Source organism: Pavona decussata, unplaced genomic scaffold (genome assembly GCF_977016875.1).
Source record: "Pavona decussata unplaced genomic scaffold, jaPavDecu1.1 SCAFFOLD_291, whole genome shotgun sequence".
NCBI classification, from domain to species: Eukaryota; Metazoa; Cnidaria; class Anthozoa; order Scleractinia; family Agariciidae; genus Pavona; species Pavona decussata.
Genome location: NW_028145690.1, coordinates 356,049 through 382,204, shown reverse-complemented (window position 1 = coordinate 382,204; position 26,156 = coordinate 356,049). Strand labels below are relative to the sequence as shown.

The 26,156-nt window shown below is 40.6% G+C and overlaps 3 protein-coding genes across 3 annotated transcripts in view; 1 reads left to right on the top strand and 2 right to left on the bottom strand.

Moving 5' to 3' along the window:
• Positions 1–26,156, bottom strand: part of LOC146454971 (uncharacterized) — a 394,059-nt gene that overhangs the window by 53,439 nt on the left and 314,464 nt on the right. The gene's annotated exons all lie outside the window — the stretch shown is intronic.
• LOC146454983 (uncharacterized) overlaps positions 1–26,156 on the bottom strand; it is a 146,278-nt gene that overhangs the window by 34,163 nt on the left and 85,959 nt on the right. The gene's annotated exons all lie outside the window — the stretch shown is intronic.
• The window catches only part of LOC146454976 (uncharacterized), a 234,456-nt gene continuing 232,443 nt past the window's right edge, over positions 24,144–26,156 (top strand). Inside the window, exon 1 of the mRNA XM_085094858.1 lies at positions 24,144–24,264. The gene's annotated coding sequence lies outside the window, so the exon portion shown is untranslated. The remainder of the gene's footprint in view (positions 24,265–26,156) is intronic.

Below are 26,156 nucleotides of genomic sequence, written 5' to 3'. Positions count from 1 at the left end.
GAAGAAGTACGTGCAGCTTCTATATCTCATATACAGCTGTCTTGACCGAAATGTGACGTGGATCATTTTCGGTGATGTCCCGGACAAATGAGCTCCAACGCATCTCATTTCGTTTACGGGTTTGTATTCGAACTTCGAGATATAGTAATAATGCACTGCTGATGCAAATCGGCGTTTTGGTTAAAGAAGAAGAAAAGAAATAAAAAGACCCAATGGAGAGTAAATAAATAAATAATAAACAACAACAACAACAACAAAAAGAGACCCCGGCCCCGGCCCCGCCTTTTACTGACATCCTTAATGATGATGATGATGATGATGATGATGATGATAATAATAATAATAATAATAATATATGTATATATAAATTAATTGATTTATTCACGTGTTATTTTAAGTTTCGCTTGGCTAACAGGTTACGCTATGAGTTACAGGTTACGCTATGGTTCCTTTTTGATAGTTTTACTGCGCATAATAATATAGCTTCATGAGAAGGGCTTTCAAACGTTTTTCACGTGATCAACCATCATCTTCTACAACACGTTGGAAGGAAGGGAGTTTGACAGTCAATCCACGCCAAGCTTTATTGTTTTGTTTTGTTTTTCATTTGAGTGGAGTTTTTAAATTTACATGTCAGTTTTGATCTCGCCAATGAGATTTTAGAGTTTCCATAGAAATTTCCCTAGTTTATTGACGGTATAAAACTATGAATTTTTCTTTATATTACAGCACAAGTATTTCAAGAATAATAATTGCCTCTCAAGTATTTTGAATCTTTTTTTTTTGTCAGTTAATGCGTCTTTTTGGAAAAGATTTCCAGAGAAATGTTCTACATTCTATTATAAAATAACTAACATACTACGCGCGTTCTGATTGGTCAATAGAGTTGCCAAACCTATGTACTATTGTACCGGTAAACTCCCGCTGCTCTCCCGCTGGAGATTTCTCGATAATGGCCGACGAGCGCGACGAAAACTTTCCGAACTTTGACATATTGTCAGGCTTTGATGTGCTTTTGCCGCACAATAAAAATTCGGAGCCAAATTCTAAAAAGGAGAGCTTAAATACTGAGGCAGAAGAAGAAAGGTCGAGCAAAAAGAGAAGATTTGCGGATGTGGAAAACGAAGAACTTGACTCGATCGTCGAAAATGCACAAGCCAAAAAAACCAAGCAGGCAACACAGTGGGCAGTTTCCGTATTCACAGGTTGGTTTTAATTACATGAATAATCTTTTAGCCTGGCTTTTCACTGAAACTGTTATTTTATAAAATAAACGGCTCAAACAGTATTGATAAACAATACAAAATTTGTAATATTTTGAAGGTTATGCCAAAGTCAAGTTGTTTACAAATAACTTGAAGCGTTTAAAACAATATAAAACCGACTTCAACCCGAGTACAAGGTATTTGATATTAACTGCTCAAATCACAATTCCTCTTTCTCTGTTCACCTAGAGTGGAGTAAACAAAAGGTTATTGGCGTAAGTCTGGCGGAAATGGCGGTCGAAGAGCTGGACAGGAATCTGAGGCAATTCTACGGCGAAGCAAGAAATAAAGAAGGCGAAAATTACAGCCGTGCGACTCTTCTGTCAATAAGAAATGGCATTGAGAGATATCTAAACACACCACCACACAGTTTAGGAATAAGGTTCACTCACGACCCACGTTTTGTCCTCTCAAACCAAATGCTTGACGCCAAAATTAAACAGCTTAAGCAAGAAGGCATGCAAAACACCATGCACAAACCAGCAATAGAAAAAGAAGACCTGGCCAAGCTCAAAACAAGTGAAGTTTTTCCACTCACCAAGCCGCTGTCCGCCTTTCATCAGTAACTGCTATCTGCTGATAAAAAGCATTCTTTCGCCAAGGCATTAACCTTTTTTAGCCACATTTTGGTGAGAGTTAGACAGTAATTTAACTTAAAAAACACTTTCATTCATTCGCTCAAACTTCGGCGATTCAACAGGTTTATGCTCAAAATAGATCCCGATTTGTGATTGGTTCTCCCGCCTTACTGATGAATTTGAAGAGAATAAACAACTTGATCAAGTTACAAAATAAAAAGCGCCGATTTCTAAGTGTTTTTGTCTAAGTAGTTATTTCATAAAAGCAATAGACCGCACTTTCCAGAAGTTTACCAGCGTAATAAAACCACTTGGGATGTTGGGAGTACACTCGAAAAGCTTGTAAATCACTCGCCTGCGGCTCGTGATTTACAAGCTTTCTCGTGTTCTCCCAACATCCCGCGTGGTTTTATTACGCTGGTAAACTTCTGGAAAGTGCGGTCTATTGCTTAATTCAAATGCCGAGCTTTACAAAGGAATTCGAACGAATGTTTATTTCATTCTCGGAAATAATAGTCACGCGTGACATGGATTGACTGTAACAAAAAAGCACGATCATGGAAGGCGGCGGGGTAAGTAAGTTCATGCACATTCTAGTTCACGAATTTGTTAGTTCAAGGAAATATATTGTCTCTTACCTTGTATTTTATGCCTCATTTCGATTCTTGGAAGAATAAAAGGTAGTCAATTCACGGAACCAATGCAAAATGTTCGCGAGAATACAGAACTGCATCGAGTGTTGTCACCCATGACCTATCCTAAGCTAGTAAGCTTTAGAGACTTTTTTATATTGGCTTTAATCCTTATTTGACCCACAAATGACCTGTGGTGTTGAAAAAAAAAAAAAAAAGAAAAAAAAAATGACCCCGACCCCGACCCCGACCCCGGCCCCGACCCCGGCCCCGACCCCGCGTTTTACTGACACCCTAGCTAAAGCGACTCAGCAATTAATTTCCGCCAATGAGAAGGAACTTGCGGTCATTTATCTGATAAGGCTGTCAAAGCGAAAATAGAACATGCGTTTTATTTTTATGATTCCTCCGAAACAAGATGAACAATTTTCCGTGCCATGATTTCAAGAGAGTGATTATGGTGACCATGCTGCCGATGTTACACATTTAAGACCGTATATTATTCCAGCACGGCAAAATTAGCAATTGTGGCTTCCTCAACCTGAATTTTGAATTTCGCGCGCCTGCTCTCCTCAAATTTCAAGAGTGAAATATAATCGTACTCGTGAAAACACCCATCAATTTTAAGGTCATTGAAAAACTGTGACATTATCTTCTATAAGCCCAAACTTGAGTAAACATTGAAGATTTTCAGCGTTTTGGCTGGGATTGTGCTTTGGGAGTTTTCTATTGTTTCGAGTCTGTCATGATACAGCATTCTTGTTCAGCACGCGTTCAATGTCCAATGAGTGCATTCGGAAGTCAGGCAAGCGTGGTCATTGGACGCGTGCTGAACAAGTATGCTGTACTATGACAGACTCGAAACAATAGAAAACTCCCAAAGCACAATCTCAGCCAAAATGCTGAAAATCTTTAACGTTTACTCAAGTTTAAGCTTATAGAAGATAATGTCACAGTTTTTCAATGACCATAGAATTCAGAATCCGGGTAGTTAGTTAATCAATTGTGGCCCTGAAAAAATTTGAAGGAAAAAAAAATACGAATTTTTAAGAAAATGCTTTTTTTGTGAGGAGGACTCTGAAACGTTGACAAGCGTCAACAAATAGCTAAAACTATAATTTCTATATGTTTGCATTGCTCAAAATCGCGCGCATTTACAAGACCCTAAAGCTTTCTGCTGACTTGCAAGGGCCCATCTGTTATAAAGATCCCCAAAATAAAGGAATAAATTTCATAGTTTATTAGATATAATCGTGTAAAGTTTGCTTATCATTTTTACATAAATTATGACCTAAATTTGGAAAGCGCTAAATTTCTCGAATTGGGTCTTTGCGATTTTGTTGAAACTTTGTTCAGCGCAAGGCACTATTGCGCACTATGTGTAGCCGAGAGATTCTCACGAAAAAAGGCCGGCAACAGCAGAATTTCGACTCAGACCTCAAAGGGGCGTGGCACTATAACCACGTGACATTTACTCCGATCGCCAATTTTTTTTTTGCTATATTGTACATTGATGTATATGTTATACATTCTATGTATTACACTTACGATAAAAGTAAAGGTGGGGATACCAGGGAGCTTCGAAGTTGGGTGGTACCATCCAAAAATAACTGGGTCGAGTCACCTTAAACACAGGCAAATTAATGCCACATTGCATCACTAAATTTAAACACAGGGAAACTAATGCCCCAGTGTATAAGTTAAATTATACACAGGCAAAATAATGCCCTAGAGTATTGGTTAAATTAAACACAGGCAAATTAATCCTATTGCTTAATTTAAACACCGCCAAATTAATGCCCCATTGTATTGATTAAAATAAACACAGGCAAATTAATGCCACAGTGTATCACTTAATTTAAACACAGGCAAATTAATGCCCCAGTGTACTGGTTAAATTAAACACAGGCAAATTTATGCCCCAGTGTATTGATTAAATTAAACACAGGCAAATTAATGCCCCATTGTATTGATTAAAATAAACACAGGCAAATTAATGCCACAGTGTATTGGTTAAATTAAACACAGGCAAATTAATGCCACAGTGTATCGCTTATTTAAACACCGCCAAATTAATGCCACATTATATTGATTAAATTAAACACAGGCATATTAATGCCCTAGTGTATTGGTTAAATTAAACACAGCCAAATTAATGCCCCATTGCATTGATTAAATTAAACACAGGCAAATTAATGCCACAGTGTATCACTTAATCTAAACACAGGCAAATTAATGCCACAGTGTATCAATTAATCTTATAAAACACAGGCAAATTAATGCCACAGTGTATCGCTTATTTAAACACCGCCAAATTAATATCCCATTGTATTGATTAATTTAAACACAGGCAAATTAATGCCCCAGTGTATTGGTTAAATTAAATACCGCCAAATTAATGCCCCATTGTATTGATTAAAATAAACACAGGAAAATTAATGCCACAGTGTATCACTTAATTTAAACACAGGCAAATTAATGCCCCAGTGTATTAGTTAAATTTAACACCGCCAAATTAATGCCCCATTGTATTGATTAAAATAAACACAGGCAAATTAATGCCACAGTGTATCACTTAATTTAAACACAGGCAAATTAATGCCCCAGTGTATTGGTTAAATTAAACACAGGCAAATTAATGCCACAGTGTATTGCTTAAATTAAACACAGGCAAATTAATTCCACAGTGCATCACTAAATTGAACACAGGCAAATTAATGCCTCAGAGTATTGGTTAAATTAAACACAGGCAAATTACTTCCACAGTACATCACTAAATTTAAACACCGGGAAATTTAATGCCCCAGTGTATCGGTTAAATTAAACACAGGCAAATTGATACCCCAAATTTTTAGCTGCCTTTTCTTGTTTACGGGCCTAAGGGAAGTTGAAGACGCAAGGCTGTCGTCTGAGCGAGGCGTTTACAGAGACAGTCGGCGACTTGTGATCTCACAGCGGGTGTATTTAGTATCGTTTCTTAGCTAGCCGCTACGATAGAACTTTCAATGTCTCCAACTTTTTCCCGTTGGAACGTAAGTTCTCTTTCGAGAACTTCGATTCTTCGCGATTCAGTCGGCGTTCGATGGAGAGCTTGTGTGCTGGAAGGCTTGCATCACCGCGTTGTCCGATATCAACATTGTTTATTGTCTCCACAACTCGCTTTCAAGCATCTAAACACAAAAATCCATCACAGGTAGATGACGACTGCTTTATAATATCCCAAGAGGCTAAACAAAGTAACGGAACGTTCTCCATTTTCCCGACACAACTCACCGGCCTGAATGCGACAAGACAGATCTCGCTTGGAAAAAGCTCAAAGGACTTTCCTTTCACAAACTGGCTGGCCTTACGGTCAAACCAGTTGACTTGGGAGGCTGTATCATCCGTTTACTTGGGCTCAGAGTTGATCCATAAATCCGATGAAGTGAAAAATTGTTCCCTGCCTCTGCAATGTGCGCCATTGTTGGCACGCGCGCGAGAAGTGAAATGGATTTGTCTTTCCCGCAAATTCATCTTGCCTCTAAAAATGGTCATTCAATAAATTAACAATTTTGTTTGTTCTGCCCTCGGCCGTTTTTGTACGGACCTCGCTGCGCCCGGTCCGTACTGCCACGACCTAGGGCCAAGATTCCTCAGTACGGCCCTCGCGCTCGGTTAGTAAGAGGTTAATATTTTTTAATATTAACTTTAATTCATGGCAAATTTCCTCTTGAGAACCGTCAACCGCCAAAAGCCGTCAAATTTAACCGTCAAGCGTGAAAATCGGCAAAATTTTACCGTTAAGGTTACCCGGGACCTTCAGAGGTGTCTTCAGAGGTGTTTCGCGTCCAAGCGATGTAGCGCGTCCGGCTTAAACTGTAGATACCTGAACCCTTATATCAAATTAAAGCTTATGGAGCTGGCTATCCAACTAAACCAAGAATTGTGAAAACGTGTCTGCGAATTTTTTCTTTCGAAATATTTTTTCTCCGAGAGTGATTTTTGTACGATTACTCCACATTTTTTTCATCCTATTTCGAAAATGCTCTATAACTTTTCACTGCGATTGAATATGGCAAAACGCAGACACGTTTTTCTAGCGCTTTGGGTCAGGAAACTGAGGAGCAAATTAAATTAGCAAAAAACAAAATTCACTTTGACTTGTAGCTTGAAAAAGGTGATTCGGACGCTCGCAATTAGAGGTCGTGAAAAATTCGACAATTTATTTTATTTCAAAATTCTTGGTATGGTTTGATAGTCAGCTCTATAAGCTTTAATTTGATATAGGGGTTTAGGTATCTACAGTTTAAACTGGACGCGCTACATCGCTTAAACGCGAGACACCTCTGAAGGTATCGGGTAACCTTAACCGCCAAAGTTACACTCCCACTGAGACCCACTTAGCAGCTCCAGGTTGGAATTTATCATTTGGGAGAAATTGTAAGACTGAGCCAAACCTCGGCCTTGACAATCCTTATGACCATACTAACTCCCTTCCTCCCCGTGGCTCAGTGGTCGCCCAATGCTACAACTGGACAAAATGAATGATAAGCAACTCTCTGATAAGTATTGTCTTGGATAGTCCAATATGGCTCGACAAACTGATATTTGGAACATACGCATTAAAGCTTTAGTTTATGTTCTGCTGTAGTGTTTTTAAAAGTTGACTGCATAACGTTTTCCTTTTCATCAGTCCGTCCTCTTTCGCTTAACTTCACGACGGATGGACGCAAGGGGCGATATGGTGTTTTGCAAAATGTCACAGTTCCAAGGAGCGGTCGCTATCTGATCAAAGCCTGGGGCGCTCGAGGAGGAATGCACTCGTACAACTATGGTTACGAACCGGGAACTTACTATGGCGGCCGGGGAGCGCTCAAGGAAGGCATTTTCACACTGAGTAGAGGGACAGTACTTAATGTTGTGGTGGGACAGAGAGGAGGAGATTCAGTGGAGGTGAAAGGAGGAGAATCAACTACAAGGACAGCAGCTGAACTAGGACTGTCTGTAGAGGACAATGCTGGTACAGGGGGAGGGGGAGGGAGTTTTGTTTATGCAAGTGGTAATGTACTATTATTAGCTGAGGGGGAGGGGGTGCTTCTGGTGGATATAACGGGGTGGATGGTCAGTCGGGTACTGGTGGCAAAAGAAGTGTGGGTCGATATTCTTCTAAAGCTAGGAATGGAGGAACGGGGGGACAGCCAGGTGAATGTAACACTGCAGGTGCTGGTCACCATGGGGGAGTGGGTGCGGGTTGGTTGGCTCAGGGATGTGGTAGGGGCGGATCAAATGATGGTGAGAGAGGAGGGTCACGTGCTCAGGGTTGGGTAGGTGGAAGAGCTGGTGGAATGAATAGTGAAAAGAATGGAGGGCCACCACCAGGGGCGGTAGGTGGGTTTGGTGGTGGGGAAGGGGGATCCGAAGACAATGGTGCATCTGGTGGTGGAGGGGGGTACTCTGGAGGAGGAAGCAGTACTCACTCAAATCAAGCCGGAGGGGGAGGTGGTTCGTATTGTAGTGGGACGAGTTGTTCTGGTGTAAATGGTGGGAATTTGCAAAATGATGGGCGTGTTCAAATTGCCGAGCTTACTGATTAATTTATACAAAATTTGAAATAAGTTAGAGTGAACATTACTGTTGGACTTCTTTTTAGATCTCAAGGTTTCTTACTTGTAATAGTTCCACTTCAATTTGTTAGCTGGTTTAAAATTTGTAATAATTACTGAAGACAGGAACAGCGAGAGCGATGCAAATCATGATTGTACTTAAGGGATATCAGTTTCCACATACACACCAACAAATTCTTAAATCTGATGATTACTATCGAGTATGTGTATTTAGAGCCGGCTCCAGTGTGAAACTTAGAAAAGATACACCTTATACTGTATTATGTGATAACTGTTCAGTTGAAGGGGCTAAGCACATGTGAAGTTTGTTGATTACCGTGAAAAAAAAAAGTCCTCTAATCGGTTTGTGGAGGCGCGGTGGTGTAGTGGTTACCCCATCGAATTTTCGATCAGACTTCTGGGTTTGTGGCTCGAGGCTCGGTTGGTCTCTGTATTAACAGAGGGATTAGAGAGGTTAAGGATGACGCTTACGGCAAACGGCAAACGTGAGATAAGACCACGTGACCATGTTTATATTATATTAGCCGCTTGCTGTTTTCAGTGTCTCTGTCTAATTGAGTAGTTTTGCGTTAGCATCAAAGGCCAGTATTAATTTGCACTATTCTCATCGTTGTACTCTTTATTTCAAGAAAACATAAACGCGAATCTCACGTTTGCCGTTTCCGTAAGCGCGGTTTTCTATCTATCCAATTTAGAATCGTATTTACGGCAAACGGCAAACGTGACTGAGATTCACGTTTATGTTTTCTTGATAAAATGAGTACTTATATCAGAATATTGGAAAACAATTCTGGCTTTTTATGCTAAACGAAAACTAATCAATTTTACTCAGAAACTGAAAACAGTGAGCGGCAAATGAAGGATAAACTTGGTCACGTTGTAATTTCTGTCGTTTCCCGTAAACGCAGTTCTAAATTACGGCAAACGGCAAACGTGAAATTCACGTTTATGCTTTCTTGATAAAATGAGTACAAATACAGTGGAACCCCGTTAATACGACCACCTTCGGGCCGCGAAAATGCGGTTGTTATAACGGGGTGGTCGGATTAACGAGGTTGTAAAACTAAGAAAAACACTGAACTTTTAATTCATTTGGGGCACAAAAATGTGGTTGTAATAACGAGGTGGTCGTAAGGCGGGGTTCCACTGTATAAGAATATTGCAAAACAATTCTGGCCTTCTATGCTAAACGAAAACTAATCAATTTTACTCAGAATTGAAAACAGTGAGCGGGAAATGAAGGATAAAAACATGGTCACGTTGTAATTTCTGCCGTTTTCCGATTCAATTCCCGTAAATATAATTTTAAATCTCTCTCATGTTAGTTTTTTTTCTTAACTAAGACAAGAAACGTTGCTCGACATTGTCTTCAATTACCCAGGTGTATAGATGGGTCCGTGTACGTTGCGAGACACTCGCGGGGGAAACATTTCAAAAATGGACTATCATCCTATACCGGGGGAAAGGGGGGGGGGGGGGGGGGGGTGGAGCAATACTTTTCCTAGCTGCTACATGCAACAGAAACTGGGTTAGCGTGAGCCACTTAGCCACTTAGGTTTGAAGTGGGTCTTAACCTTGTTTATTTTGTGCCGTTTATTAAAACTATAGCAGTGAACCTTTTAAGGTATAACTGTTTTTCTTTACGGCATCGATGAGTGGGTTCTTTCTCTTATAAATTGTATTGGAGTATTTTTGAGTTGTGTAATGTGAATTGATTATAGATTGTGTAAATTTGTTTACCATTTTATAGTTTTGTCTCCTAGCCGCCCGGCAAACTCAGAACTGTATTGACCGTTTCGCTTGTCTTTAATAACGTGTCTTTGGGAATTTGCATTAGTCTTCCGTAAATAAATTTTGTGAAAAGGGAGAACTTTGTTTTCATTTACTCTCATCGTGTCGCCAGCTAATTTAGCTGCTCGCGCAACAAATTTCCTGTTGTAGAAAGTAGACGCTGTTTCTACGTTTTGCAACATGGAAATTTGTTGCCCGCGGGGGTGGTTATAGGAGCTACAAACAGTCGCAACTTCCAATGCAATATTTGTTATGTTGCCCGTATTACCAGGCCTTAAACGTACTTTAGTCGTTGTGCTTTGCGATTTGAAGGGTTTTGCGTTGCGGTGCGTATAGTCAACGGCCGCAAAAAAACCTTTAAATCGCTAAAGGAAGCTGACAAAACCCAACGACACCACACTAGCAATTAAGTCATGTTCAACCACGTTCAGTGATGTTCAATAATTGATTTCTTTTGTTTTTTCCAAGGGCCCGTAGTCTGTTGCCCGACAACAGCAGTGCAAAAGTCAGTTTACAGGTTCCCATTTGATAACTGAAAAAAGCAACACTTTTTTTGTATTTTTCATTGTCTCATACACTATAACAGAAAGCAGTTTGCGCTCTGTATCCAAAGTCCCGATAACTTACCAGCGGACCGGAACACAGTGATTGGTTCCTAAACATAGAGAGAGGCAATCATATTTATTCTTAAAATCCCTTTCCCGAAACAAGAAACTTATCACCGGGCCCAAAAAATAAACCGAACATTTAAGAAACGGGCCAATGTCACTCGAAAGTTCATGACGTTGCTACCTCAACTTCGAGCTCCGTAATGGAAATTTCAACGGCAGGCACAAGTTAAGAAAAAGAATGAACAATTCACCGCCATGTGTTCACGTTCAGCGCAGTAGCCGCCATATTGGATGTTAAAAGCAGAAGTATATTGGGGAGAATAGAAAATGCAACTAGAGGGGTGGCCATTAGGGAAAAAGAAAAAAAAGGAGGGGGAGGAAGGGGGAGGGGAAATATTTCTTACCCCCTCTCCGAAGCCCTTTCCCCATCTACCTAAGATTTTGAAAATCCAACATGGCGGCTACGACCTAATGACTACTGGCGGCGCGCGCTCGAAAACGCCAGCATTTGAAGGCTAACGAAGTACAAGAGCGGTACGCAGTACTCCCCGCGAGTAGACGCGTAGCGCGGAAGACAAATTCTCGCGCGCGCTCGGGTTTTTTGCTCCGCCTTCACATAAAGAACCACTTGTAGTCTATGAATTTGGTGATTGCGGAAGACTACAAAGAAATGTATCCAAATTCATAACGCACGTGCTAAGCCGAATGTTTTAGTGGCTGTATAGTTTATGGCGGTTGTTACTTACTATAGGCCTCAGCAACCAGTACGAAATCATAGTCCTGTGTCATGTCGAGCAAGACTTTTGAATTTGCGGTAAGCTGAATTTTTCACTTTTGTTAAATTTGCATTTAAATTGTCATGGGTAAGTCAAAACTTACCTATTTTTTCTCCTTCTTCGTAAACCGATTAAAACAATTTTCATTTGGGAAAACGTGCCGGAGAACTTATCGCCGTAAAACTTGCCCAGACGATCGATCCACATGTTTTCCGCCTGGCAATTGGAAGAGGCTGATGAATTGCCGGAGTAAACGAAAACAAGACTTTCTTTGCCAATTTTAGCCTGACTTATGACCTCCTGAATACCGCTAACTGATGAGATAAACCTAGGCTTTCCGCTTGCATTGCGTGAGTGATTTAGACAAATGTCAACACAAGACTCGCATTACATCCTGCCTTGACGCATCTCATCTTTGCAACGTCTGAAGTGGAATATTACCGTGCGAAGCTGTTGCTTTGTCATGGCGGAGAAACAACAAACCCGCCTTACCGTGAATCCCACAGTCGCCACTCATGTCCAATATACACAAACGGATACGAATCGTCAAAACACCCTCACCAATCGTACCATTGGTAAAAGATTACGATTTGTCAAAGACGCCTTACGATTCGTACCATTGGAACGAATGGTAAGCTCCTCATTCGATGGGAATTCCATTGGCGAAATGCATCTCATTAACACTTGTAAGCCGTGCGAAAACGAATGGTCGATTGTTACCATTGGTACCATTGGTACAAATGGAAAAGTAGTCAGTCGATTGGTTACGATTCGTACCATCAGTACCATTGGTGGAAACGGAAAAGTAGTCAGTCGATTGGTTTTGATTCGTACCATTGGAACAAATGGTAAGCTCCTCAGTCGATCGGTATACCATTTGTAAACTGCATCTCATTAACTGACTTGTAAGCCATGCGAAAACGAATGGTCGATTTGTACCATTGGCACCATTGGTACAAATGGAAAAGTAGTCAGTCGATTGGTTCACCATTGGAATCTGGAGCTCAAGACAAACGTCATGACTTGAATCTTCCTTGATATATAAGCGAAATACCTCGTTCTTTAATGCATGAGCCGAAACAACATGAAACAAGCGCACTACACATGAATCTATCTCGTTCCTATAACCACGAGCCGAAACAAGCATGCTACACATCAACATATCTCGTTCTTTAATGCACGATGAGCCAAAACAAGCGCGCTACACATGAAGATACCTCGTTCTTTAATCGATCAGAGCCAAAACAAGCGCGCTGCACATGAATATTCCTCGTTCTTTAATCCATGAACCGAAACAAGCGCGCTACACATGAATATAACTCGTTCTTTAATCCATGAACTGAAACAAGCGCTCCACACAGAATATAACTCGTTCCTTAATCCATGAGCCGAAACCAAGCGCGCTACGCATGAATATAAATCGTTCTTTAATCCATGAACCGAAAGAAGCGCGCTACGCATGAATATAACTCGGTTTTTAATCCATAAACCGAAACAAGCGCGATACGCATGAATACATCTTGTTCTTTAATCAATGAACCGAAACAAGTGTGCTACGCATGAATATTACCGGTACTCGTTCATTAATCTATAAACCGAAACACACGCACTACACATGAATATACCTCGTTCTTTAATCTATGAACCGAAACTAGCGCGCTACACATGAATATAACTCGTTATTTAATCAATGACCCGAAAAAAGCGCGCTACGCATAAATATAACTCGTTCCTTAATCCATGAACCAAAACATTAGCGCGCTACACACGGAATATAACTCGTTCCTTAATCCATGTACCAAAACCGAGCGCGCTACGCATGAATATAACTCGTTCTTTAATCCAGGAACCGAAAGAAGTGCGCTACGCATGAATATAACTAGTTTTTTAATCCATAAACCGAAACAAGCGCGATACACATGAATACAACTCGTTCTTTAATCAATGAGCCGAAACAAGCGTGCTACGCATGAATATTACTGGTACTCGTTCTTCAATCCATAAACCAAAACAAGCGCGCTACACGTGAATATACCTCGATCGTTCTTTATCCATGAACCGAAACAAGACACTACACATGAATATACGAGTCATATTCATGTGTATCGCGCTTGTTTCGGTTCATAGATTAAAGAGCGAGTTATATTCACACGTAGCGCGCTTGTTTGGGTTCATGGATTAAAGGGTGAATTATATTCATGTGTTTCTCGTTTGTTTTGGCCCTGGGATTAAAGAACAAGGTATATTCATGTGTAGCGCGCTAGTTTCAGTTCATGGATTAAAGAACGATTTTGATTTATGTGTAGCGCGCTTTTTTCGATTCATGGATTAAAGAACGAGTCATATTTATGGGTAACGCACTTGTTTCGGTTCAGGGACTAAAGAACGAGGTATATTCACGTGTAGCGCGCTTGTTTCGGTTCATGGATTAAAGAACGACTACCGGTAATATTAATGCGTAGCACGCTTGTTTCGGTTCATTGAATAAATAACGAGTTGTATTCATGCGTATCGCGCTTGTTTCGGTTTATGGATTAAAAAACGAGTATATTCATGCGTAGAACGCTTGTTTCAGTTCATGGATTAAAGAATGAGTTATATTCATGCATGCGTAACGCGCTTGTTTCGGTTCATGGATTAAAGAACGACTACCGGTAATATTCATGCGTAGCACGCTTGGAGTTGGTTCATTGAATAAATAACGAGTTGTATTCATGCGTATCGCGCTTGTTTCGGTTTATGGATTAAAAAACGAGTTATATTCATGCGTAGCACGCTTGTTTCGGTTCATGGATTAAAGAACGAGTTATATTCATGCATGCGTAACGCGCTTGTTTCGGTTCATGGATTAAAGGACGAGTTATATTCATGCGTACGCGCTTGTTTCGGTTCATGGCATTAAAGAATCAGGGTATTTTGCTCATAGATCGACCTATATTCAAGTCATGACGTTTGTTTTGAGATGCAGATTCCAATGGTTAACCAATCGACTGACTACTTTTCCATTTGTACCATTGGTACCAATGGTACCAATCGACCATTCGTTCAAGTTTCAAACGGCTTACATGTGTTAATGATATGCATTTCACCAATGGTGTACCAATGGAATGCCAAGTCACTCTATGGAGTGTTTTCACATGACGTCACGGCGGCCATGTTGGTGTCCCAAAACAAAGAAATGGCGGCCATGTTGGTGTCCCGAACTAAACCTCTGGGAATTGAACACTATTTTTATGCAAATACTCTCTTTGTTTCAGTAAACCAATATGGCCGGTAGTCACGTGAATGAAAACGCTCTATTGGTACCAATCGTACCATTGGTACCTATGGAAACACGAAATCCCACTGTACTCGAACCGAACCGTGGCGAAAATAGTTTAAGTCCCCTTATTAATGAGATGCAATTTACCAATGGTGTTCCAATGGAATGCCAAGTCACTCTATTGGTACCAATCGTACTATTGGTACCAATAGACAAACGGAATCCCACTGTACTCATACCGAACCGTTGCGAAAATAGTCTAAGTCCCCTTAATGAGATCGATTCACCAATGGTGTTCCAATGGAATGCCAAGTCATTCTATTGGTACCAATCGTACCATTGGTACCAATGGACGAACGGAATCCAGCTGTACTCAAACCGAACCGTAGGGAAAATAGACTAAGTCTCCTTAATGAGATGCAATTCACCAATGGTGTTCCAATGGAATGCCAAGTCATTCTATTGGTACCAATCGTACCATTGGTACCAATGGACGAACGGAATCCAGCTGTACTCAAACTGAACCGTAGTGAAAATAGACTAAGTCTCCTTAATGAGATGCAATTCACCAATGGTGTTTCAATGGAATGCCAAGTCATTCTATTGGTACCAATCGTGCCATTGGTACCAATGGACGAACGGAATCCAGCTGTACACAAACCGAACCGTAGTGAAAATAGACTAAGTTCTCTTAATGAGATGCAATTCACCAATGATGTACCAATGGAATGCCAGGTCATTCTATTGGTACCAATCGTGCCATTGGTACCAATGGACGAACGGAATCCAGCTGTACACAAACCGAACCGTAGTGAAAATAGGCTAAGTCCCCTTAATGAGATGCAATTCACCAATGGTGTACCAATGGAATGCCAAGTCATTCTATTGGTGCCAATCGTACCATTGGTACCAATGGACGAACGGAATCCCACTGTACTCAAATTCAATTCACCAATGGTGTACCAATGGAATGCCAATCAATTCCATAGGATTCCGTTTGTGTGTATTGGACAACACTCATGACAAAGACGGTCAGAGAAAATCGAAACGTCATGTTCCAGTGCTCTACGAGTGGAAACCCAGCACCGACAGTGACGTGGTTTCGCTCTGATGGTCACTTGACACACCGTTTTCGGCATGACCGAGATGGAAGATTAGAGGGACGTCACGTGACTCTTGCGGATGCAGGAAGATATGTTTGTGTTGGTAGAAATCGGTTTGGCTCAATGAACCAATCTGCCATGCTGATTGTTGAAGGTAAATTGTGACCTCTTAATAGCCTAATTTCGATGCATCAAAATTTAACTCAAATTTCTGCAAGTTTGGACTGCGTAGAAAACTTAATACGACAGCGACATGATGGAGACCAAACCGAGAATCAACAGAATGCGACAACCGTGGACAGCTGTTTCGAGCTTGTTGACTCTCGTCAGCACGGTGTAGCAGAGCAAAAAGTAGAACACCAACGCGAGTCGAGTGGTCTACCAAATGCACGTGGTAGCCGAATTTGGATGGGCCCAAATTCAGACATCCGTCCACGTCATAGCGCGTGACTACGAACAATGAAAAAAAGAACTGAAATATCATGCCGCTGGCGAAATAAGTTAAATGAGAAAAGCAAAACTTTCCTTCACAGGTACATGGCCAAACCATGTTAAAAGGTACAGCATATCGGATCTAAAAAGATCTACGGTCGAAAACATAAAAGCAAACAATAAGCAAGGAACCCCACAACGAAAATGCTGCAGGTATACGCAGTATCTGTAAAAGATCTAATCAGCCAAAATATAAATGACTCAAATTTCTGCAAGGTTGGACTGCGTAGAAAACTTAAGAGCAATTCTCCAGGAAAGTGAGGCAAAGTTGGAAATGAAATTTTTTAACCCCCCTTCATTTTTTGTGTGGAGGTAGGTTACCTGGAGGGATGAACAAAAACAGCCATATTTGGATCGGCAGGTGCGTCGTTGCCATGGAAACCACACTTGATCACGTCGGCCTGAGGTCTATGGTTTGACCGAAAAATTCACTCTCAAATAGTAAAAATAAACGAGTCTGGTTCTCGAGTACATGTGAACCAATTCAAATGAAATTCATACAGATGGTAGAACCACTCTCCCAGTTTATAAATTTTGCTGTTAGAGTATTTTTAGTTCTATAATCAAGAAGACCTTGGTCGTATTACTATGTTACCTGTCAGCCATTTTGACAAGAAGGAAAAACAAGCACAACCATATTCGTTATTTCTCCGAAAGTACTCTTTCCACATAAACCAAATTGGCAGCAGGGATTACATAGATATTGAAGTTTATAAATATTATAAAATCTATTTGGGGAAAATTATATTCTGGCCATGGGTGTTGAAGACATCCGAGGCAAGTTGCAAAAAATTGCAAAATTGGAAATGTTGAGGTCTCCAGTATTTGGTTCAAACAGGCTTTAGATAGAGAATATCAGCTTCAGAGGTTTTTACATTCATCTTATCTGTTATCTACATTTGATTGATTAGGTTTTGGCCGATGAATTTGATGAAATATAAATTAAAACAAAGCCTCGTGGGAGCTAAGGCCATTAAACTAGGTTCATGGGACAAATATTCTGCATACTGCTAGGATTTGAATGTCGAACGTGTGGTATTTGAAATAAATGTGATGGTATATTTCCAGCCTGGTGAATGAATGAGAATGATGTATTATTCTAGAAAGTGGCACAGGCATACTCGCAAAAAAGAAATCCGAGTGTTTCTATCAGGAGTCGAACCTAAGACCTTCCGATTTATATGAAATATATTTGTTTAAAAAAAATTGCACGATATTTCGGTTTGCAATTCAAACCTTCCTCGGGGCTGAACGAAAAAGAAAAGTGAGAAACATAAAAGGATCGTAACAAATAGATTTAAAATATAAAATGCGTGACAATGATTGGTTGTTTAGGACTACATAACAAGTGTAAGACATATTTCGTTGCGTCAATTTAATTTTATACCAAGAGGGTGCAATGTTTTACCTTCCTCGTGTTCGGCTCAGCCCAGGTCCCACTCACGCAAAACAAGGGCAAAACGTCACGCTGCCTCAGTGTCACGTAAGTGGATTTCCCGCGCCTGTTGTGACACGAGGAGGAACTACGACAGAAGAGATAATTATATGTTTTTAAACACATAATTAATTTTGGAGTTTAAAAACTCCAAAATTAAGACACACCAGGGTGGTAAAGGGGGGTCCCAATCACGATACACGTTCATTGAAGAAGTGCCACTCTCAACACATTTGGGAGACAAATCGCCAACTCAATGAACGTTTCGGGGAACAGTCCGCAGATCTATCCTGAATCACCATCAACTAACAGTCCTACTCCTATCTCGCTTCATTTCAACCAACCTGGCCACTCAATCAACAAAGTCCACCTAAACCCGCTTGAGCTTATACGCAGCAAACGTGACTCAGTTGCAAAGGCGCTCGAGGAGGAACACACTCGTACAACTATGGATACAAACCGGGAACTTACTTTGGCGGCAGGGGAGCCTTTAAAGAAGGCGCCTTCACACTGGGTAACGGGACAGTACTAAATGTTGTGGTGGGACAGAGAGGAGGAGATTCAGTGGAGGTGAAAGGAGGACAATCAACTACAAGGACAGCAGCTGAACTGGGACTGTCTGTAGAGGAACATGCTGGTACAGGGGGAGGGGGAGGAAGTTTTGTTTATACTAGCGGTAATGTACTATTGTTAGCTGCTGGAGGGGGATGGGGTGCGTCTACTGGATATAACGGGGTGGACGGTCAGTCGAGTACTAGAGGCACAAGTAGTGTGGGGAGAGGTTGGTCTTATCTTAGGAACGGGGGAACCGGGGGACAGCCAGGTGAATGTAACAGTGCAAGTGGTAATCACCACGGGGGAGTGGGGGTGGGTTGGTTGGCTCAGGGATGTGCTAGAGCTGGATCACAGCATGGAGAGAGAGGCGGGTCACGTGCTCAGGGTTGGGTGGGAGGACGAGCTGGTGGAATGAATAGTGGAAACAATGGAGGGCCACCCCATGGTGCGGTAGGTGGATTTGGCGGTGGGGGAGGGGGAGCAGAGGATGATGGTGCATCTGGTGGAGGAGGGGGTACTCTGGGGGTGGAAGCGGTACTACGTGGTTTCAAGCTGGAGGGGGTGGGGGTTCTTATTGTAGTGGTGCGAGTTGTTATGGTGCAATTGGTGGCAATTTGAAGGATGATGGGATTGTTCAAATTACCGAGCTTTTAGATTAGTTGTTAAAAAATAGAAATCAGTTACAGTAAAGCATTATTGATTTTTTTAAAATATTTTTAGATGTTTAAGTATCTTAATAGTTCTACTTCAAAATTTGTATTAATTGCTCAAGACAGGAACAGCGAGTGGAAGGCCAATTATTGTAATTAAGGGATAATATTTTCCATTAATGCACCCCAACAAGTTCGTATTTTGAGCCAGTCCCGGTGTGGAAAATGTCTTGTACTGAGATAAGATATACCTTCGTATGATATGTAATAACCCTTTAGATGAAAGGGCTAAGCACCTGTGGAGTAGGTAGAGTCCTATCACATTGAAGTTCTCCAATCAATTTGTGGTGACGGGATGGTGTAGTTACTGGAGCGGCCACTTCCGGTGGCAGACTCGCTCCAAGCCTCCTTAGTTTTAAATTTCCCGGTAGGTGTCGCGCGCGTTGGTTTTTGAGAACGAGCTCGAAAAATAAACATTTCGGGTTGAATTGTGTTTAGTTACCGCATCGGATTTTCGAACAGACGTTAGGAAAGATCGGAAGGTTGGTGACTCGATGCTAGATTGGTCTTTGCATTAATATAATAGAGAGCTGAGATTTAGAATCGCGTTTACGGCAAACGGCAAACGTGCGATTAGCGTTTATGTTTTCTTGACAAAATGAGTGCATAGATGAGAATAGCGAAAAACAATTCTGGCCTTTGATGATAAAGGAAAACTAATCAAATTTTATTCAGAAACTGAAAACAGTGCGCGGCAAATGAAGGATTAACTTGGTCACGTGGTTATTTCTGCCGTTCTCCGATTTAATTCCCGTAAACACAATTCTAAATCCCTCTTATGCCAGTTGTTCCCTTAATAAGACAGGAAACTTTGCTCGACATCGTCCACAGTGTAAAAGGTTTGGTCAAGGCTAACAAATCTCACAATGGTTTTGGTGTCAGGAGAATTAACCAAAACAATTTACAGAAAATGACTGGAAGCAATGCTACAACTTATTCATTGCTTCTGCATTACTCAAGAGTTAAAAATGGCTCAAAGTTTCAGACACAAAATCCACAATGCATATGCTAAAATGGGAAGACTGGAGCATTTGTAGGTCCTAACTCTGCCGTATTGATATTTGTACTTGTTCAACTAAGAATATTTAGATAATGAAGGCACTTGTGCCCACTAGCATTGAACCGTTTGTGATGTTATCTAGATATTTGAAGATTTTATCTGTACATCATGATCAGGTTATAAAATTGTTATAAATCAACTGCCCAAGTTATATGAAGGTTGGTATAGCCATCTGTCCTTGGGAGGTGCTCATTTGATCAAGCAAGATATAAACATTCCTCAACTTCGTTGAGATTTGACTGCTTGACTAAACACGGTAGCCATTTAAGTGAAAATAAACACATTTGTCAATGCAAAGAATATTAAATATTATTATATGGCTGGCTCCGCGAGCGGGCAAGATGAGTCAAATCCTGCGCTGTGATTGGCTACCCGAGCGGGCAAGATGGAGCTATCTTGCCCGCTCGGGATTACCCGTTGCCCGTTCGCTTGGCATCGAAAGTTTAATCCCAACAACAATGCAATCTTTTCTTCGATTTTCTCGTTGTTTTGGGGGAAAACGCTCACTAAAAAGTTCGGTAAACTCTGAACATTTACCTAAACGAAAGGAAAGAGAATGGAATCGTCCTGGTGTAGTGAAAATGTTGTTTCAGCTACAATGAATGTGAGTTGAACCGGTGAGTTGCTCTGCGTGTAGTATTTTAGATAGAGTCGATTTTATAAAAACAATTGTCTCAAGTCGAGTGCCAAATTGATAAATTCTCTAGGTTTGCAATGACTGTATTTAAATCATAGCGTAGTGGAAGATGCGTTAAGTGTTTAGAGCAGTTCAGAAAAGTATTTTTCTCAAGTTCGCCGAAGAAGCTCACGTTTTTAATTTAGCCGCGTCTTGCTTGTTGTAAACAACAAAATCTTATCAAAGTTTCGCCCAGTTTACTGATTTACCCGCTCTTTTTTTCGGCTTGTGTTTGCATATAATCTCAAAATCTATTGTTTCATTCAAGAATTAATGATTGGAAGCCGAAAACTGTGTAAAAATGTTTATTATTTACGCCACCGTGCAATCAGCTGAAAATGGCGAGTTTGCCGGATTCTATTCAAATCTTCCCGCTCTTGCGAAAATCTAAATTTTTCGTTCTCAATAATTGTATACTCCCTTTAAGCCATTATAAAGTTAGAGCCCTAAGATAATTTAGGATTCCTTGTTCTCCACGATTACATGCTATTCCAAAAATGTACTGAAAATAAATCTTGCACCGGCCGGCTATGAAGAATTTCTTTCCGAGTGGAGAAGTTTCATGTCCTGTTTTGTTTTGTTGTTGTAGTTTTAACTTGAAGGTAAAGCCATATAATAAATCCTTTATTGACCAAGGTTGTTCGGTCAAGATGGCTGGATATTGGCCTCGTTCTTTTTTTGCGTTTTTATGGACCTCGACTTCGTCTTGGTCCATAAAAACGCAAAAAAAGAACTTGGCCAATATCCAGCCATCTTGACCTCACGCTTGGTCAATAACGCATATATATTTTGATTTAGTCTCTTTGGAACGACAGATGCATTCCCAAAATCAGAATTGGACTCATCAGTGTTAATAATGACAAGTAAAATAGTTGTCCCCACGAGGGCCAAAAATATGAACAATGTTCATCACCCTGAATCTAACTAGAATTGGAGTTCGCTTGCCATAGTTGTAGTTCCCCGGGTATGTATAAGTGGGATGGATAAAGGTCAGCCTAAAATAGTATCTCTATAGTGTCAATTTAAGTTCTAGAAGAAAATCATTTGATTTCCTTCTGAATATTATCCAACCGATGCCCAAGAATAAAGGAAATGAGGTCCACAATTGAAGCTACACTTGCAGTTCAGTATATTTTATACCGTTCTAATTTGATAATGATGTTGGAATGAAACGACTAAACAACTGAATAAAAGCGAGAAGCAGGCAAAACTAATAAGATAGAAAATGTGATAATTTGCCATGATGATGATGGTATAGTTTATCGACTCATAATTCGTACAAGGTCATTTCTGTTGCAAAAACTCTCACATGCTTATTCATTTCATGAAAAGCTTACAGGAAAAGCTATGCTTCCTTCCAAATGAATTGTCACTCTGCGGTGACAATTTGTATTTTTTTTTTTTTTAGTTTTTGCAAGGGGAATGAAGAAAGAAATCTTAGAAAAATGTTTGCTCAAAATTTATAGGTTGCGCGCCATTAATGGCGTGATCGCCGTAAGCGCAATGCAGCAAGATGTGAAGTTTGAAGTTTTATAACGCTGCTATATCCAAATATATCCAGGTAATTTTTTGTAACGTTATAGAAAAATTATCGGTCTTCAACATATGTAAAATTTAGGGTAGAGTAATTTGGAGCTTTTGCAAATTATAAAAGAGGACGCGGAACACAACTCGTTCACGATAAGCGTAAAGTACAGGAATTCGACACTGTTCAAATCCACACAAATTTAACCAAAACTAGACAGTATACTAACAGACAAAAACATGTTAAGTTATGGGCTAAAAGTATTCAAAAACCTTTTGGACATACTACACTAGGAACTGAAAAATAAGGAAAGAAAACTATATTTTCGGTTTTGCCAGCCATTACACAAACCAGAACCGCGGAAAGAGCGCTCGTGCCAGTCCTTTTCTGCATCACACATCGCACAAAGAGCGGACCGCTCGTCTCACCGTCCAACATCTATCCTCCCTGTTACTGACAATCCAGACAGTTGTAATTTATGTTTTCGTAGATCCCAAATAATCACCGACCACCGCAAATTATCTCGGATTATGGCAGACTGTCGAAGATATCGTCGTCATCGTGTTTTGATAAATCGAAAATATTCGTGACGGTCGGGAAATGACGACATCCGCGATTGTCAGGTGAGTCGGAAACAAAGAGGATGACTTGAGAAATACGCATTTCCTAGCATCTGAATTTCCGCAATCGCATCGATAATATTTCTTGCATGTATTTTAAAGCCTAAAAATATAATTCGTGGAAAGTTCCGTTTCCTAATAGGGTGAAATGAGAGTCTCAATAGGGTTAACCGTAAACCGTCAAATTTTACCGCAGTCAACCGTCAAAAAGTAGTTATTTTTGGCCGTCAGATGGCTTCAAGGTCTTTTAGACATCACTATTTCAGCTGCTTAACCTTGCCTTCTGGCTCTCAATTCAAACTGAATCGTTTTGACTGGTAAACCAGTTTCCATGTTCCCAGAATGAGACATACTCACTTTATGGTCTTCTCCACTTAATTTTGCGTGTAAACTGACATCCCACAACTAACTTCCGTCTGGGAGTACTTCTCGTCTCAAAATATTAATATATTTACTACATTGATAACGTGTCTCTGACCAAAAACCAACCCCCAGAACACAATTGTTAAAAAACAAAAACGTTAATATTACTTGGCCAAAAAAGCTCCCAAAATTGCCGCGTAGCAGGCGCGTGAAAAATATATATAGGGTGCGAAAAAAAAAAAAGCGTGGAGCGTGAGGGAGGGAGAGAGACAAGCGAGGGTGAAAGTAGTGTCACTCTCTTACGCGCCCTATATTTTTCAGGTACCTGCTACGCAGGCTATGAGTTGACCTCCTCTCAACGAATGTGAATTTTTCATTCCAGTGGAGATGTAGGGGGTGGGGGGGGGGGGGGGGCACTCGCCACAATTTCTTTGGCTCCCTCTTTCTGGATTTTGTGGCTCCGCTCTTGTGTGTCACCCGTCGAGGACGATTACTGGCCCTTTGAAGTGGAATATGCCGTTCCAATCGACAAATGAAAATCTCGAAAATCCTACTCGGACGCTCGGACATTTTGACTCAATGGGTCGCGACCTAAATTTAATTATTTTCTCACTGATTACGAACTAGATATTAATGATAGTAAAATTTACGGCCGATGGTAGATTGCCTACGAGGAGCAAAGGGCCGAGTTGGTAATTCAACAAGTACGAAATGGAATAATTGTTTATTTAAACAATGAAGAAATGATGATAGACCTTTCTAATATTAATGTCATTCTGCGAAGAGACTGGGACCAGAAGAGGATTTCATGGCAACTATTTTTGGCTACGGTGAGGGTAAAAGATGGCCCGGATGGAATGGTATGTGGAATGGTATGTCGCATGACTTGCAGAATGGCATAATTATGCGAAGCACGATTTGCGCGGAATGATTTCAATAAAATAAATTAACAGAAATGCGCGCCCTGTTTTCGCGCCAATTTTATAACAGCAGCAGCTTTTTTTTATTGTTTATGTTGCAGACTGTAGCGAATGCTGTTTATTGTTGTGATTGCGTGACCGTCAATACCTCTTTGTTTTATGTGACATATCGATTAGTTGTCGGCATTAGCTTTTCGTTTCGGACACGTGGAAGTTATAAGTGCATGTAAGAAGCAGATTGATGGAAGGATCGTCGAATATACTATTGTAATAGAACGGGGAAAGAGGTATGTTACGTTGTTTATCCTTTTTGTTTAGACCCCGAAATGTATAACACTTAATCGAAAGCAGATTCGTTACGCTTAAGATTATTTGTGTTGTTTAGATTAATGTAGCCTTAATGTATATGCATGCCCCGCGTGCTCGAGTTAAGAACATTTCGATTAGCGTAGATTTATAGTAATAGCTTTATTCTGCTCGGTTTATTTCAGTTTTAACGAGCTTTCAAGTTCAATAAATCAGTTGTGAAAGATAGATGCCTGGAAGTTCCGTTATCATAAAGCATTTCTCCGATGCGGCGCTGTTAAGAAATTCAAAGACTGAAAGAATTAATTGATATCAGCGTCCGCCCCGTTACAGCATCACAATGAGTTATAGACAAAATATACACACCACCACTCCGTGCCACTTGCTTTCATTGCACACATTCACGAAAACAGTTCATTTCCGATCAGTTATCTTGGCCTAATCGCCTCACTTAGTCCCTCGCTTTACCCTGGAAAAGTAAGCCTCGAGGAAGTGGCATTGCATGGCAGTTCTTGCGTTCGAGTTTCCCTCGAAGTCGTCAAGAGGATATCTCTTTAGTACTTCGGTGCGATGTACAACAAGACGATTTCTCTGAAGAAATTACCCCTTTTTGAGCATATTTCAGAGCCATAAATGTTCAAACAACCACCATGAGGTCAATACGTGTGCGTTGTAAAGACGGCCCTTGAGCCACTAATATATAAAGAAGTGACTTCAGTGTGACTTTACAGCGAGATCAAACATTGGAAAGCAGGCCATGTTGTTATGCACGTATGACGTCTTATTCCTCTCGGTGCAACTAGATCTAGCTCTCTATATGGTTCACGGCCATTTTTCGTTCGAGTAAAGTCGGCACAGCGATGCTGGACTTCGCGTTTAAAATAACTGGTCTTCCCGTTGGAATTTCGCCGTAAAATTTGGCGTGGTAAGTATTTATCACTTCTAAATTCCAAAGCTGAAGAAAAAAAAGATGCAAAACTTTGATCAGTCGTAGCTAGTGACACTTTAACCACTATTCACCATTCCTCATCGGAAGTTGAAGCCTGGTTTCTAAACTTTATTTTGATTCCAAACATGTTGGATAAACGAAGGAGAAGGCAGCGAAGAACTGGCACACGGCTTTCCTTTTGCGTGTAAAAGCAACCGACATTTGCTCACTTCCGTTCGTTCAAGGTTGAACGTCTCTACTTTCTCGTGTTTTCATCCAAAAAACGACGCTGATAATCATTTTAAGGACGGTGCCTACTATTGTTACTGCGCATACGTTCTGCGCATCGCGAGATACTCGGGTTTCCTATGGGTGGTGCCTACTAATACAGGAACATTTTTGCGCGGCTTAAAACTATACGGAGAAAGCAGAACTTACTAAATGCTTTTGGAATTTCAAAAGAAAATTGGGGGTGACCATGCATTTTTCAGAGATAATTAAGCTTCAATTTAGGAAAAAATCCCATACATTGCTTTATATTTTGGCGTTTTTTAGATATGTTATTGCTTAATTATCTCTGAAAAATACGAGGTTACCCCCAATTTTCTTTTTGGATTCCAATAAGCCTTGCTAAGATTTGATTTTCCCGCATAGCCATAAACTGCACAAAAATACTTCGGTATTATTAGGCACCGTCCTTAAATTGAACTGAAAATTGCTGTATTTATGAGCCACTATGTCGACTCTCAGAAGTAAACGCGGCAAACTCAAAAATCGTAAACGTAAACGAGGTCAGCTGAGAAAGACTGTGATTTAAGCAACTTATAACATGAAATAGAAGGATTAAGACAGCGAGATCACAGCTAAAATCAGCCTCAAAAGGGACGGTGTTCACGGACTTGTGCAGATGAAAGATTTACACAGTGTGATTAAGGATACTTTCTA